Source organism: Pezoporus flaviventris, unplaced genomic scaffold (assembly GCF_033815535.1).
Source record: "Pezoporus flaviventris isolate CSIRO_AGI_PZ_B2104156 unplaced genomic scaffold, CSIRO_AGI_Pfla_v1 ptg000031l, whole genome shotgun sequence".
Taxonomy (NCBI): domain Eukaryota; kingdom Metazoa; phylum Chordata; class Aves; order Psittaciformes; family Psittacidae; genus Pezoporus; species Pezoporus flaviventris.
The window spans coordinates 6,009,987-6,026,222 of NW_026892579.1; positions in this window are offsets into that span (position 1 = coordinate 6,009,987).

Here is a 16,236-nt window from a genome sequence, read left to right on the forward strand (position 1 = left end):
AATGTAGTAATGCAACTCTAATAATAGTTCTACAGAAATTTGTGCTCAATGGGGAAAGAAGGTCTTGGTGATAGTCTAGTCATTTTGTTTCCGATAAATGCTTCTTACATCTATCTGAGTCCAGAACAAAACATGTACACTGATACACTTACGTGGTCGTAACAGGAGTTAAAAAATATTTTCCATATAGAGATAACACCATATAATTCCATCAGTGCAAATCAGCAAGTCATTCTTTTAATGTTGTTTTAGCCTAAGTGGTAAAGAGGCACTGAATAGGAAAATTGTAATGTATAAACTGCAGAAATGAGCTGAAGTCATCTTACTATAGTGAGTTTATTAAAATTTTTCTACTTTCTTTCACATAATTATCTTTGCAAATGATGCATGGAAGCACTTTAGAGGCTGGGATGCACGAAGGCAGCATTTAAACAATCTTCCAAACTACCCCATTTACCTTTTGCTTTAACCTGACATCACTGAGCCTCTTGAACAGAATTAAGTGAGGAATGACTGCAAAGATGTTCTCATGGGTAAAAAGCAGATGAAACTATTAATTTTAAAAATAAAAGAAAAGAAAGTTAAAACAGAAGCAGATTGTGCTGAATATTGCACAGAATTCATCTTTGGGAGTGCTAGAGAGTAGAAGATTCTTCAACTTTAAAAAAGTGGGAATATAAATAGGCTGTGAAGAAAGGGTAAGCAGTGTTATTCTCAGCAGGAATTAGTCAACTATCCAAAGCTCATGAGAACAATTCCAGTTTTAAAGAGGCAATTGTGTTTGAACTGGCTCAGCTATACATTTGCTGGGATCCTGGAAGCAGTTGTGTGAACCGTGAACAGAATACTGAGAAGGGACAGACTGTGTGGGAAGCTACTCCTGGTTCCTGAACTGACTTTTCTTAAGTGGAAAGAAGGGGTAGGGAAGGCCACAGCTTATTCTAAGCCCTTTTAGGTTACCTTACACTTGCATAGGACGTTATCAGCATTATGCAGAATTGGTTTGAAATTGTGATCACCTGAACAAGTCAAGTTAAATTGTTTGCACAGATGCATTGTTAAACAAAGAATAACGCAATGATGTGAACAAAGGACTTCCTGGATCTTTTTACAAGCTCTGTTTGCTCATGTGCTCTGTTCCATGAACCAACTCTTATCTAGCCACCTTACAGTGTGTGTGTGAAGTCTGCAACAGTCTGACCTCATCCAAACCCTAGGTGATCTCTGCTGAGTTCAAAAAATGTTACAGGTGTAAAATAGCACAAACTGAAGCTTCCACTAAGTAATTAGAGGGATATGTAACAATGTCAGAGGGAAACCTAGGCCAGAATTAAATGGCAATTTTCAAAACTTTTGAGCTTGGCTCAATTATTTTTTAACTTGCAATTGTTCTGAGCCATGATCATCACTTTGCAAGCTGGTAAGCCCAAAGAGAACAAAGTTATTGATAATAATAATTAACCTACATTTTCAACTTTTCTGAACAATTTTCATACTCATGGGACCAAGCCATCAGGAATGTGATATGTTGATGCTGTACACCTTCACCAGTCACTGCAAACATAAAAGTAGTGACAGTAGTGAAAGAAAAAAACACAGACTCAGCAAATAACTAGAGAATATTTGCTCTCAAAAAAACCCAGAGTTTTCTAAGCTAAGAAGCAAGCTCAGAGGGCTTATAAGGGCTGAACATAGCTATAGGATCATGTAGGGGCAGAAACTTTCCTCCTTATATGTACTCTTCACAGCCAGCAACCCCCTTCACTTCAGTACCTGCTGCAATGTTGCTAGAGACCCAGGTCTCAAGTCAAATGAGTGAGCCCTGCATGCTTCCACCCATCTCCTCCTGCACTGGGAGCTGGATCCCTATTCACATGATCATGGCAAAGAACAAGGAGGAGTCAGAGACTGATTAGTATAGTAATATGTAATATTTGAATGGATTGACTCTGCCTCTTTCAGTATAGACAGAAGCAACATAATGGCTGTAGTAATTTTATTACTCTTGCAACTCTCTGCTTTAAATAGGTCATGATCATGCTTTCCTTAGTCTAACTGCCCTGTGTCATGACTTCAGTACTTTTCATCCACATGCCAATGCAAACATAAATTGGATTCTGCAAAAGAATTCTTTCAGGATGTAAACAATTTGTTAAAAAGTAGGTGAACAAAGACACAGTAATGTCCCCAATGAATATTGTGATTGTCAACAATATCAGTCTTTTTTTAGCTATCTAAGCATGAAAATGGGATAATATCTTCCAGTGTTACAGAAATGTATGACTATGTAGCAACTATTTAGGATAAACATAGAATTCATTTGTGGTTCTTGTTTCCCCTATTTGCTCCCAAGGTTTGATATACTCTAATTTAGCATCATACTGTAATAATTTTGGACAAGGACTCTAATGGCTTTTGCAGCATTCCTAGAGCTGTGGAGACAGGACCCTGATTACTGGGCTTGAATGCCATCTCATAAACATATATATATTCTCATTTCTGTCAACTGTACCCAGATGAGTCTTTAAATACCATGCCAGTCTTATTTCTTTTACTGTTACTCTATTGTGAATCCATACCTCCAGTTTGGAGAGGAGTTGAAGTCATGAAATCTTGTGAAAATCTTGAAGTCATGAAATCTTGTGAAATCTCTGGAAATCTCCAAAGAGTTTTCTCTGAAAGTTATAAACCAAACCATCTGAAGAGCATTCTGTACCCTAAGACCCAAGCCTGTGGTTTCACAAATGATTTTCAAAACTCTTTTCTGTATATTAAAAAATGTACTTTGAAGTGCTTCGTGCAGCCTAAAGCTTGGTCCCTGCCCAATCTGTATGCACATCATCCATTGTTCTATTTTAGTGCAAAATTAAACGGCAGAAATAGCTGTTCAGCTTGTAGTACTGATAGTTTAAATTACAGTAGTGGTTGAAAGCAAGTTTACTCCAGAGTGGCAGAACTGTTCAATGGACAAGGAGGAGGCTGCTTGAGAGGCTGTCTTAACTGCTCTTTCTTTGCACCTGCTCTCTGTGTACACATGTATCCTTCCTTCCTTCCTCCCGTCCTCCCTCCCTCCATCCCTCCCTTCCTCCCTTCCTTCCTTCCTTCCTCCCTCCCTCCCTCCCTCCCTCCCTCCCTCCCTCCCTCCCTCCCTTCTTCCTTTCCTCCCTTCTTCTGTTCCTTCCCTTCTGTCTGCCTGCCTGCCTACCTTCAGGTATCCATCATGAGGTAAAAAAAGAAGCATATGTCTCTATCTTAGAAAGAAACCAATAGCAAGAGTCCAAATCAAATTAACATTTGAGGGTTCTATTACTGTTTAAGGCAATGTCTTGAATGTACACAAACATAATTTTTGCCTCTACAGGTGTTGTGGTCAAACATGTATGTTTGCAGAAAATTAAATATCTCTTATTCTTTTCTTTCAAGATTTAGTCTTCAATGTTCCTATTTTTCTTTGCTAACTTTTGTCCTTTATGTAATTTTAAAAAATGAGGTAAAAAAGTAGTAAATCAATACAAAGTTCTTGGGAAAGTTCTAGTTTATTTTTATTATCTAGGCAAACTATTGGTTTTCCATGACTCCATCATTAATGAACATAATATATTCATCATACTGTGAAAATAATCCCCAGAAAATAAGAAAGGATACCAGCTTCCTGCCAGGCTTTTCTGAAAATAAATGCCTGTTTTCTAGAGCCTGAATACTTCAGGCCTCAGAATTCAACATAACTTGAAATGAAGTGACTAGAAGATTAAAAATTATTTCTAGATTCCTTTAGAAATTGCCAAAGTACCGTGTGTTGCCCTGGAGTTCAGTGGAATGAATGTAATACAAGTTAAGGTGCATACAAGTTAAAGCAAAATGCATCAGATCAAATGAAGTACAAATGTGAAAACATCACCTTTTTATTTCTTAACCAGATGCAGATCTCTAAGGAAGACCTTTTCAAAGCATCCTAATCCTACTTTCCTCAACATAAAAGCTACATTTGAGAGTATAATTAGTATTAAATGTATATGTACAGTTTCTGAAGTATAATACCAGCACATATAAAGTATTGTTATTGACTTGTGAAATAATATAAGCAGAATGTATTATTTCTTGGACATTTAAAATTCCATACCAACGGCAAGCAATCAACCTTGAAAATGTTCCAGTAAGCTACATAACTGTTAGCATCCCTGTTGTACAAAGGAGGCAGGTGGTGCTTGTAGTTGCCATAATTTAAGTAAAGACTTTTAAAACATCAGCAGCAAGGCTTTACTTGAAACCTTATGCACTTTTGAACTCCAGTTTTGAGCAATTTTATGTCCCATAAAAAAAATAAATATAAATTTCTCTGTACATCTTGCCATGACTTTCCCTCCTCCATTCTCCTACTTCTCCTACCCCTTTTTCTAATCACCTTTCCTTCCTCAAGCCTACTATGAGATGCCTCACCTCAGAAACCTAAGGCTATTTTGTTAGAGTATAATCTGCTCTTCACAGAGACAATGTCTCCGCACATGCAAGTGAAAGTTGATTCATTATAGTTATACTTACTTTTGTTACAGGAGAATCTTCCCCAGTGTGTTTTCATTTGTTTAACATATGGCAAGAAAATCACTATAGAGACTATAATTTAGTATCTCCAAAACCACTTTCTTCCAACATCCTGAACTTCTTGGCTCTGTACTAAATTCTTCAGTGCAAGATGCTAAGATACACTCGGGATTAATTTGGCCCAATGATTTCTTATATTTACTTGGAAAATCTTGATCAAGATGAAATTTGATTTAAAAAATGAAGAAAACATCTTTGACAAAACATGATTCTAAAATACATTTTCCGTTTTATGATCATCTCTGAAATTCAGAAAAAGCAAACTCTAACTGCAAACAGGAACAAAATACATTGTGATTCTAATTATTAAACTGAGCAGATAACTGAGGTGATCTTGTCTGCATGGATGTTCATGGCTGTATCCTAAAGTAAATACTGTCAGTTACATTTCCATTTTCTAAATAAGAAAGCAGACATGAAGTCAGCCACAGGCCTGTTTCCTGATCTAGAAATAAAAGGCTCGGTACAGCACAAAATGTTTGTGCCAGGGAGCTGGATTCTTGTCCCCCTCTAAGTCTGCAGAAAGACGGATTGATCGGGGAAAGAAGACTTACCCTGGGCTTCTCCTGTCCCAGAGCTATTGGCTGGGGCTGTGAAGGGCTTCGGCACTGGTGAGCTTGTTTCGCAGACTCATCTGTCCTGTTTCCAGTTGAGCAAACCTACCCTTACAACGTGGCCCTTCTGAATCGCATATGCTTTAGGGACAGGTCACCATGTGCTCTGTTTTCTGTCCTAGCACTCACCTCTTCTCCTAAAGTAATATCAACATGCTGCATACTTTGCCTGAAACTCCTGCTAAACTTTATGAAGTCCCTGTCTAAAGCAGATAAACAAAGTAGAACCTGAGATGGCTGCGTTGTGTCTTGAATTGACCTGAACACTCAGCAATGCAGCTTGGATTTTAGTTGGTCTGAGTTAGATATAGGGCAGCTATCTATTGCACCATTACAGATACATGGGGAAGGTTCAAAGCTGCCCATGGCTTGGCCTAGAAAATATGACTTGTATAGGGGGAAAAAAAAGAGTGCTAGATCTACATTTTAGAGGATTCTTTGTTTTGCGTGGGAGTCCCTGCAATGCAGTCACCATGCTAATGAGCAAGGAGAAAATAGGAAAGTAGGAGCAATAGGATACCTGATTCTGGAGAGTACAAAATACACTCTAGACAGGCTAGCAGATAATGTAAAAGCTTAGAGAGCTGATCCAAAAAGATCTTCAGTTTTGGATAAACACAGCCCTGCCTACAGTTATCCCACTCAGGATCCAAAGGTACTTCTCTGTTCTGTGCATGCTTAATGTCATCTCAGTCATTTAACAGCTACATGTATACCGTTAGATGTTATATGTAGTCTATAGAAATTGTTATAATGCCTTGATTCTGTACCCAAAATAAGTCTTTGCTGTCTGTACTGTTATACAGAGGACTGATTTGATCAGATCCACAGCATGTTTTGAAAATGAAGACTGCTAAATATGATTGCTATTATTACTATAATGTGAAAACCCACACTGTGTTTTCAGCTCTTCAGAAGGAGGGAGAACTTCACTTCTTTATCTCTATTAGAATATGTAGGTGTAAGTTTAAGAGCGTGCAGGTTAAGAGCAGTCAGATTCAGTGTATACTAAATGGTCATATTTGGCAGAAAGAAGGGAAAGGACCTGGGAGTGTAAACACAGTAAACAGAGCCACAAAACTGTCAGCAAAAAAGTGGCCTTAATGTATAGTCATCTTCTATTTCAAGCTATTATTGATCTTAAATTACTTAAAATGCCATCCACCAACCAGCTCTTGGGGCTGACATTGATACTTTGATATTAAGAAAACCAGACATTTGTTTCAAAGTTTGAGACCATGTATTTATTTCAGTAACTGAAATGTTGCAAAATTTTGGGGGCTTTTACCCCCTAAAAAATCTTACTGTCTCTGTTAAGTGTTGAAAAAGAGCCACCCAATATACACTCTTTTTATGTGCTCTTTCCCTTCCTGCTTAATCTTCCCTATCATGTCTATGTTCGTAGAATTATACAAAGCTGTTTCATGACTAGGAACTTTAATTATGTAGTTTAGTGTTGTTTGTAAATACAGTTGGCCTTTCTTTGTCCCTTTAAATAAAGATCAGACTTTGTGCTCTGGTAATTCGCTTTGGATATTTTGTGTTCTCTTTAGATTCTAATGTAAAACATACTCTTATTTCTTTGGTTTGAGCAATAAAGTCATAAAAGTTACCCAAATTGTAGTTAATGGTCCCTGCATGGATGGGTCTTGCATCCCTACAGTCCCTAGCACTGTAGAGGAGTTCTGTAGAATGATATATCTGCAAGTGCATCACTGCAGCATTTCACAATATTCATCTTTATTTACAGTCTTACCAACATACATCTTTATTTACCTGTGTTATAAGCAGAGCATATATACTGAAGCTGCAGGACTTACAGAAGTAATGCCAGTTGTAGCATTTATTTGTTGTCATCTTTCATGTGGAAAGACTTTTATTGTTCCCTTGTGCCAATGAAATACTTTATGAAGTTGTAGATCACTTTCATGGTCCTGAATCATGTTTAGTAATTTCTTAAAAATCAAGTTAGTAACAGCTGCAAACCCCCATCATCTAATGTCCACCTCAGTTTACTCATTTCAGACTGATACTGGCTTCTCAGTTAATTATGGAGCATTTTAAATCTTTATTGCCTCATTTATGCAGTAACAAGGAAGGTAAGGCTGTAGGGGAATTCGCTTTCCTCTAGCTAAATTTAAAGCTGTAGGATTACAGCTGAATATGAATACTGTAAGTACAAACTGCATGTGTGTAGCTCTATCCCCCTGAGATCACAGAGATTTTTAGTTCTGTACAAACTGCCTATTAGCCACACAGTCTCAGGATGCTTGTAAAACTGTTGAGTTTCCTCATCAAATGTCCCTGTGAGATGACCTTGTTCACCCCAGTTCTACTCTATCGTTGTCTATTACTTGCCAATATTTCATTCCTTCTCTCATTCTTATACTGACCCCACTGCTACCAGCACCTGTATAGCCTTACCTGTATACTTGCACACAAGAGCCACAGTGGCCCCACTGATACAGTCTTCCTTGGTAAGTATAAAGAGGATTTAGGTGTAAGTTAAGTCTGGGCTTAACTAAAGATAAATGCTAGCTAAAATTAGGTAGTTGATTTCATGTCCTTGTTTTCAATATGTACTAGTCTGCCTTCCCTCTCTTCACACTCTACCAAAATACACAGTGCCTGAATCATTGCTTGTAGAGAAATATTATTAAATACTTGTTTTATTTGAATGGTAGAATTTAATTGCCATAGAATTCTGCTATTATTTATCTGCCAAAAACAGCCTTAAAAATAAGCTATAGATAAAATTCAAAACCAACTGAGCAGGGAACATCACAAATGTTATTGTAGTTACTTTTTTAGTAGCGAAATCTTAGGCCTAAAAATCTGGTACTAACTGTGATTGTAGGTATGGTTATGTTGGTCACTGCTTTCACCAAAAAAAAATTACTATGTACATGGTAGGTAGGAGGTCAGGAAATGGGATACAGCTTTTCTTCTCTTGTAGACAAAGAATTTCCCACTTTTTATTGAAATAAACACCTAATAAGTACTGTTCTCTGAATGCTCCAAATTCAAAATAAGGGCCATTTAAAATAAGACAGAACTGAACTCCAGACACAGCCTTTTGGTAACAAGCCCTTTACTTATGTCAACGTTTGACTTCACTGGCACTCTGTCCAAATGCTTTTATATATGGCCTCAGCTTTCTTTAAACACTTTGGCCAATATAATCTTGGCTGAAAACATAACCACCAGCTCTATGATGACTGTTTGACTTGGCTGCAGGGAAGAAGCTGATTTCTGGTTAGGTAGCACTGATAGAACGAATATTAGATTTCACATGTGAGGGTGTTCCATATGTATATCTTAGGCACAATCATAAGGAAAACATCATGCCTGAGTAATGATTACTAGTTCAGTTATGTCCTGGTCATTTCCAAAGGGAAATGTGGAATTTGGAAGATGATCTTATTTTGATTCCATGGTTTTTAAATATGTCTCCTAGCAAAAGAATGACAGCTCCTTCCTTAAGCTTGGAAAGGGGTGAAAATTAAACGGCTGGATTATCATGCTTTGTTTTCCACAGCTTTGATGGATGAACTGATATTTCATACATTCTGGCCATGGAATGAGACCAGAAATTGTCTGTAGAGACACAGGAAGAAGCTCTTGCTCTTATGATTCTGTTATTGTCAGAAGCAAATTGAAAGGCCAGTGAGGAAGTAAAGCATCAGCAGTAGATGTAGTAAGTATTGCTGGAATGTAATGAATTTTCTTGAGCAAAATGGACATAATTCAAAACAACCTGAAAATGGAGAGCAGGTACAGTTTGAAAATAATTTGTCTTGTTACATCTTTAATTCACTGTTAATAAATAAACAATAACAGTAACAATCATAAAAATAATAATCCTAATAAAACCACAGTGTCAGGCAAGCTCTTAAATTCTTCTTTCCGGTCATGCGAAACACAAAGCCCATATATTTATTGTCTAGCTTGAAGCTATAGCGGCTGAAATTTGACATATTTAGCTACCTGTTTTCAGTCTGCACTCTGTTGTTGCATTTTCTCATATCAACAGATTGCCAGGAGCAATATTGGTAGATTACTTTACAAATGGATGCGCTAGATTGTTATAGTAGCTTGTTTTCTCTCAGTTCTGAGCATTATTGTACCAATTTATTGTTCAATAAGGAGAGCTTACAGTTCATATTGGGATTTTATAGAGCTTCTTTCAAGATAATTCAAGGTTATTCTCATGCTGGATTGGGCTTTGAAAAGGTTATTGATCTTGAATGATTTTTTCTCTTCTGGATTCTCTTTTCAGTGTTTTCACTTTCCAGTATTACTAGATATTTTCTGATAGATGTTAAGGGACCTTATCCACATCACTTTGGAATGGGTCACAAATTGGATTTCTGTGCTATTAAAAACTAGTAGAAAATAAGCCTGATCTTTGGACTAGAAGGGAAGCAATCAAACAAAAAAAAAACAAAAAAACAAAAACCCAAACCCATAAACACACAAAGAAACAAAGAAAAGTCTCTCTTAATATACTGTGGTTTTGCTATTACAAGAAATTAATTTGGAAGAGACCTCCTACTCCTACTCAGCTAAAATCAAACTTATTTTCAGCTTATTCTACCCCACTAAGATATCTGGTGAAAAAATACTATAGGTTACTCTTTCATAATAGTAAGATTCAAAACAGTATCTAGATGTTAAAAACTTAAAGAAAAATGAAATATGAAAGAAAAGTAAACCTGAATTACAAAGTCTCAGAAGAGCATGAACAGGAGTGATACACAATGTCTAAAGGCAGTGGGATATTAGTGACAAACCGCTGCTCAATATTTCAAGTTGTCACTGAGTCTTTCTTGGAGATACATTTCCTCTATACCTATTGCAAGACTTGCATAACTATTCAACTTTCTGAGTAATTTTCAAGTTTTCTTTATTATTATCCTGAAATCAACTATGCATTTACTTTATTCTGAATGGAAGTAGACTGCTGGAGAACTTTTCAAGGGTCTTCAGTATTCACATGAGCACATATATTTGGGCTCATATATTGTCCACATAAGATACACAAAAAAATATGGGCTAGTAAAGGATGTGCCTATCTTAAAAAAAGATATTAATAAGTACTAATGATTTGAAGATAAATGCAAACAAATTAAAATTATAAATACAGCCTGTCTTAAATACTAAGCAGCATTACGCGTTGAAACAAACTGCTTAGCAACATATTGGATTCTCCATCTCTATGGTTTGTTGTAGGTTATGTATAAGATCAGGGTCAAATATCTGGTTGTACCCTTTTTTTTAAGAATGTTAAATCTTACAATACCAAATACTACTATTAGAATTGTATGCAATACATGAAGCAAGAGCTCAGAGGAGTAAGGAATCATTTCCGCGTTCTCCCTACCACATTCCAGACTATCTCATTTTTCAACTGTGTGGTGGCTGACTATGCCACTAGTAGACCACTCTACTAGTTTAGGTTTAGGCACACTAGCTTTGTTCCACAGAGGACAAAAACCTCACACAGTCCTTAGGCCAATTTTTTTTCCCCAAGAACAATGCAGAACAAAGGAAGGTGAAAAAGTCCATAACCTACCTGATAATGAGAGTGTTATTATAGTATATACAGGGCTTTAGACAGTGAACATTGCCTGTGCCATCTTTGCTCATTTTGGGATTTTGTCACTTGCTGTGCTCTTCCAAGGTTTCTTTTTGTATCACCCCAATATGTCAGCTTGTAGCATTTAGAACTGGGAAATTTTTTTGGTTATTGCAGATAAGGTTTTGACCTCTTTAGAAGCATTTTTTTACATGAGAATAAATACATTTTTTAATAGCTTAGCTTTTACTTAGTGATGACTCAGAAGAAAGACTTTATTACCTTAGACTAATTTCTATGTTCAGTAGCATACTGTTTTACTAGTGTGTTCAAACCTAATGCTCAGCTCTATGCTGTTTTAATGAAAGATTTGAGGTTCTTTTGATAAAGGATCTACAGTACTGTATACAAAATGAATTTGTCCTTTACGTACTTCAGAATAAAGTAAATACATAGCTGATTTCAGGAAAATAATAAAATTTAAAAATTATTCAGAGAGTCGAATACTTGTGCAACTCTTGCAATAGGTATAGAGGAAACATATCTCCAAGAAAGTCTCGGTGACAACTCGAAATATTGAGCCGTGGCTGGTCACTAATACTCCACTGCCTGTAGACATTGTGTATCACTCCTGTTCATGCTCTTTTGACTAGAATTTCAGAAGGGTTAAGGATAGTCAGGTAGTTCATTTTTACTACAACTTCCATTGCTTTGAAAATCTAAATTTATAGAACCGCAATCTGCCCTTCAGCCAGCAGTAGGTGAGACTTTGTAAGTACCATTTATCCTGTGAAGCATACTTCTAGATAATCTCAACTCCACCCCCCCTTAGATTACTAACGCAAAACCAGATCTCTTTCTTGACAGAAGCAATCACCTCCATACTAGTCTTGAAATTCAAATTCTTGAAGGTGACCATATTGTTCTCTCTTGCAACTTTATACCAACAAATGCCTTAAGAACATTTCAATTTCCAAAAGACATATTTGTGTGCCAATTAAGCCATTGCTTTGGAGACAGCGACCAGCAAATGATATTGCATAATCTTGCCTTATGCAGTTTCAAAGATAAAATTACCCCTTTCTAACAGTTTATATCCTCAGTAATATTATATGAAGAATCAGAAAATTACTTGATAAAACTTTCTAGATATCACCCTGTGGGACACTACTAAATACTACAAAATTTCCATCACTACTGCAAAATCTAAATTGCATTTTACCTCTTCACCTCTGAGATTCCTTGGCAGCTGAGACTTATTTGTTGTTGGAAGTAGTTTTTCCGTTTGTTTTCAGCTCAAATTGCTGTTATGGGTTAGTAAATAGTTTCAGGAGATTGTGTTCTCACTCTCTTCCTAAAGCTTAAAGACATTTATCAGTTTAAATTTTTGTTAAAATGATTCAACCACTAAGTCTCAGTAGCAATAAAAGAAAAACAAAACAGTGATATCACTGTTGATTTAATTTGTATAGAGATGAAATAATTAATATTTATAAACAGAACATCTTAGCAGAGTATAGTATAGAAACAACTTCCATCTCATTCCTAGGCAAATGTACACAAGAGAGAAGTCTACACATATGAAAGCAATGATTAAAGTCTGAGGAAGTTACTGAAAGATTTTGTTGCTCAATGACTGCTACAAATACCATTCTATTAGCCACTACAGAACTATTGCTGATTTCAACATTTTTTTTAGTTTCCCAACAGAGTTATGGGTCCCTGGGGTAGCTGAAGTCTATTGGTAATAAACCTGCTTATTTTAGTAGCCTTTCACAGACCGCTGAGAAGTAATCCACTAACCCCAGGGAGCTGTCTAACATAGCCTTGGAAAAGGTTGATGTGCAAAGACATGCATGAACAATTTAGACTGTAAATACAAAAAGTGCCATCATTTTATCCTGACTTCCTACAAAATCTGGAAAAAAAGCCAATATCTATGACTATTTTCAAGTACCACTGCAATGAAAATTAAAAAAAATCCTGTGTAATTATTTGTAAACAATACATATGTTTGTGATATAACTAAAACAATGGTGATAAAATGAATTTGAAATGAAATGAAATTGAAATTGTACTTCTTATCTATAGACTCTCAGACCCAAGTTTACATTTGTATACAGATTAGTAAATGCAAACATACTCTGTAATTGAGAGTTTTTAACTTTGTTGATTTTTCTTTTCTGTGTATTATTACTAACATTTAGGACTTGTGTCTACTGCATCATTCTGCACTTTCTGATTATTTTTCTGCCTGTACACCTAGGAAAATTCTTTTACTCAGTTTGTAAACACATCTGGATATCTAATGGAAAAGTGTTGGAGAGAATGAGAGCATAGTGTCTTTATACCTTAAATGTTTTTTTTTTTTGAAAAATAATGAAAGAAAGAAGCAAGAAAGAACAGATAATACTAAAGAACTCGCCAAAATTTTGTGAAAAATATGACAGATGAATACTACTGAATTATTTTAGCCAGGCACAGAGAGGAGCTTCAGTGTCTTTCTGTCTATGAGAAACAGATTCAAGTCTAGCACAAATGGGTTTCTTGAGTCAGAATGTTTAAGCCAACTCAGCTATATAATGTGAAAGCAATTCATTTATACAGCTATCATTGAAATAAAAGCAAATGGAAGGGAACTGTTAATTCTTGTCAGTATCAATTATGTTGAAAATACTACCATTTTCTCTTCCTAACTAATCCATTCTAAAGTATATGTTAGCTTAAGATGAATGGGGAATTATTAGGCTTTATGTAAGTAGACTATAAAATCAGCATTACTTTGTTACTGGAAGATTATGTAGTCTGATTAATGGAAAAGACACAACTGGATTAAACACTGTACTTTATTGGTTTTTGAGTTAACTGCCTGCAGTGGACAGTCATCTGGACTACATTTGAAATACAGCTGAATGGAACCTAGCTTAATGAAAACCCACAGGCTAAAAAGCGAGTGTTAACAAAGCAGAGCACAGAGCACTTAGTGTAATCAGCACTCACTGACTGTTTTATAAATTAGTAAAAAGAATGCCTGAAAATCAAAACAATCTGAAAATACATTTCTTATCCCTCAAATATCATACTTCAATCTTCTGTGCTCCAATATTTATTTTCTGTTCTGGGTAACAAACTGGCATCTTTATCTGACTTGTGCATCTGTGAGGTCACTGAGAATCTATATGTTCTACTCTATTCTGACAAATTACTCTAGTACAAGAAAATCTCGCATACATTTTTCTAGAGGCCCAGACAAACCCCAGAAGAGATACCCAGCCTGAAACTTTGTTGGACCCAAAGAGACAGGATGAGAATGTCATATAGAGCACAGAAGAAGATGGGGACATGAACTGCATCTTGGGCAGTGATGAATCTGTAGTGCACTGAACCTATCTTACAGCATCAACAAGATTTTTTTAGTCAGCATGTGTGTCAGATCTGTGTTGTAATTTGTAAACATGTCACCGTTTGTTCTTTCCTTTCTTTCTAGCTGGAGGTTCCCTAGCTAGGCTGATTTCACTTGCAGCTCAACACCATTGTAGCTTTTTCTCTCACGGCTCTTAGATATATGAATAAGCTGAAACACAGCCCAAGCACATCAGTGTTGAGTCGCCCAGGCTACTTATTAGTTGCCTGTGAAACATTCACAGTATCACAGTATCACACACAGTATGCTAGAGATTGGAAGGGACCTCGAAAGATCATCTAGTCCAATCCCCCTGTCAGAGCAGGAACACCTAGATAAGGTTACACAGGAATGTGTCCAGGAGGGTTTTGAATGTCTCCAGGGAAGGAGACTCCACAACCTCCCCGGGCAGCCTGTTCCAGTGTTCCGTCACCCTCACTGAGAAGAAGTTTCTTCTCAAGTTTAAGTGGAACCTCTTGTGTTCCAGTTTGTACCCATTACCCCTTGTCCTATCATTGTTTGCCACTGAGTAGAGCCTGGCTCCATCCTCGTGACACTCCCCCTTTATATACTTATATACACTAATAAGGTCACCCCTCAGTCTCCTTTTCTCCAAACTATAGAGACCCAGCTCCCTCAGTCTTTCCTCATAAGGGAGATGCTCCACTCCCTTAATCATCTTAGCTGCTGTGCGCTGGACTCTCTCCAGCAGCTCCCTGTCCTTCTTGAACTGAGGGGCCCAGAACTGGACACAATAGTCCAGATGCGGTCTCACCAGGGCAGAGTAGAGGGGAAGGAGAGCCTCTCTCGACCTACTAACCACCCCCCTTCTAATACACCCCAGGATGCCATTGGCCTTCTTGGCCACAAGGGCACAGTGTTGGCTCATGGTCATCCTGTCGTCCACTAGGACCCCCAGGTCCCTCTCCCCTACACTGCTCTCTAACAGGTCGTTCCCCAACCTATACTGGAACCTGGGGTTGTTCCTGCCCAGATGCAGGACTCGACACTTTCCCTTGTTATATTTCATCAAGTTACTCCCTGCCCAACTCTCCAGCCTGTCCAGGTCTCACTGGATGGCAGCACAGCCTTCTGGCGTATCAGCCACTCCTCCCAGCTTAGTGTCATCAGCAAACTTGCTGATAGTACACTCAATTCCCTCATCTAAATCGTTGATGAATATATTAAATAATACTGGTCCCAGTACTGACCCTTGAGGCACTCCACTAGTTACAGGCCTCCAACTAGACTCGGCCCCATAGACTACAACTCTCTGGCTTCTCTCCTTCAGCCAGTTCACAGTCCACCTCACTACCTGATCATCCAGTCCACACTTCCTCAATTTAGCTGTGAGGATGCTGTGGGAGACTGTGTCAAATGCTTTGCTGAAGTCAAGGTAGACCACATCCACCGCTCTGCCATCATCCATCCACCGTGTTATTTCCTCATAAAAGGCTAAGAGATTGGTCAAACATGATTTCCCCCTGGTGAAGCCATGTTGACTGCCCCTCATAACCCTCTTATCCTTGATATGCCTTAAGATGGCACCAAGGATAAGGTGTTCCATCACTTTCCCAGGGATGGAGGTGAGGCTGACCGGTCTATAGTTACCCGGGTCCTCCTTCTTGCCCTTTTTGAAGACTGGAGTGACATTTGCTTTCCTCCAGTCCTCAGGCACCTCTCCCGTTTCCCAAGACTTGGTAAAGATGATGGAGAGTGGTCTAGCAATGACTTCCGTCAGTTCCCTCAGCACCCGCGGATGCATCCCATCTGGACCCATGGATTTATGGATGTCCAGATTGCTCAACTGGTCTCTAACCCATTCCTCATCGACTAAGGCAAACCGCTCCGTCGACCTGACTTCATCTGAGGTCTCAGGGGTACAGGGCTCTTCAGGACTGCCTGCAGCAGAGTAGACAGAGAAAAAGAAGGCATTCAGTAACTCTGCCATCTCTGCATCTTCTGTCACCAGGGCACCCATCCCGTTCATCAGTGGGCCTACATTGCCTCTGCTGTTAGTTTTATCTGCCATGTATTTGAAA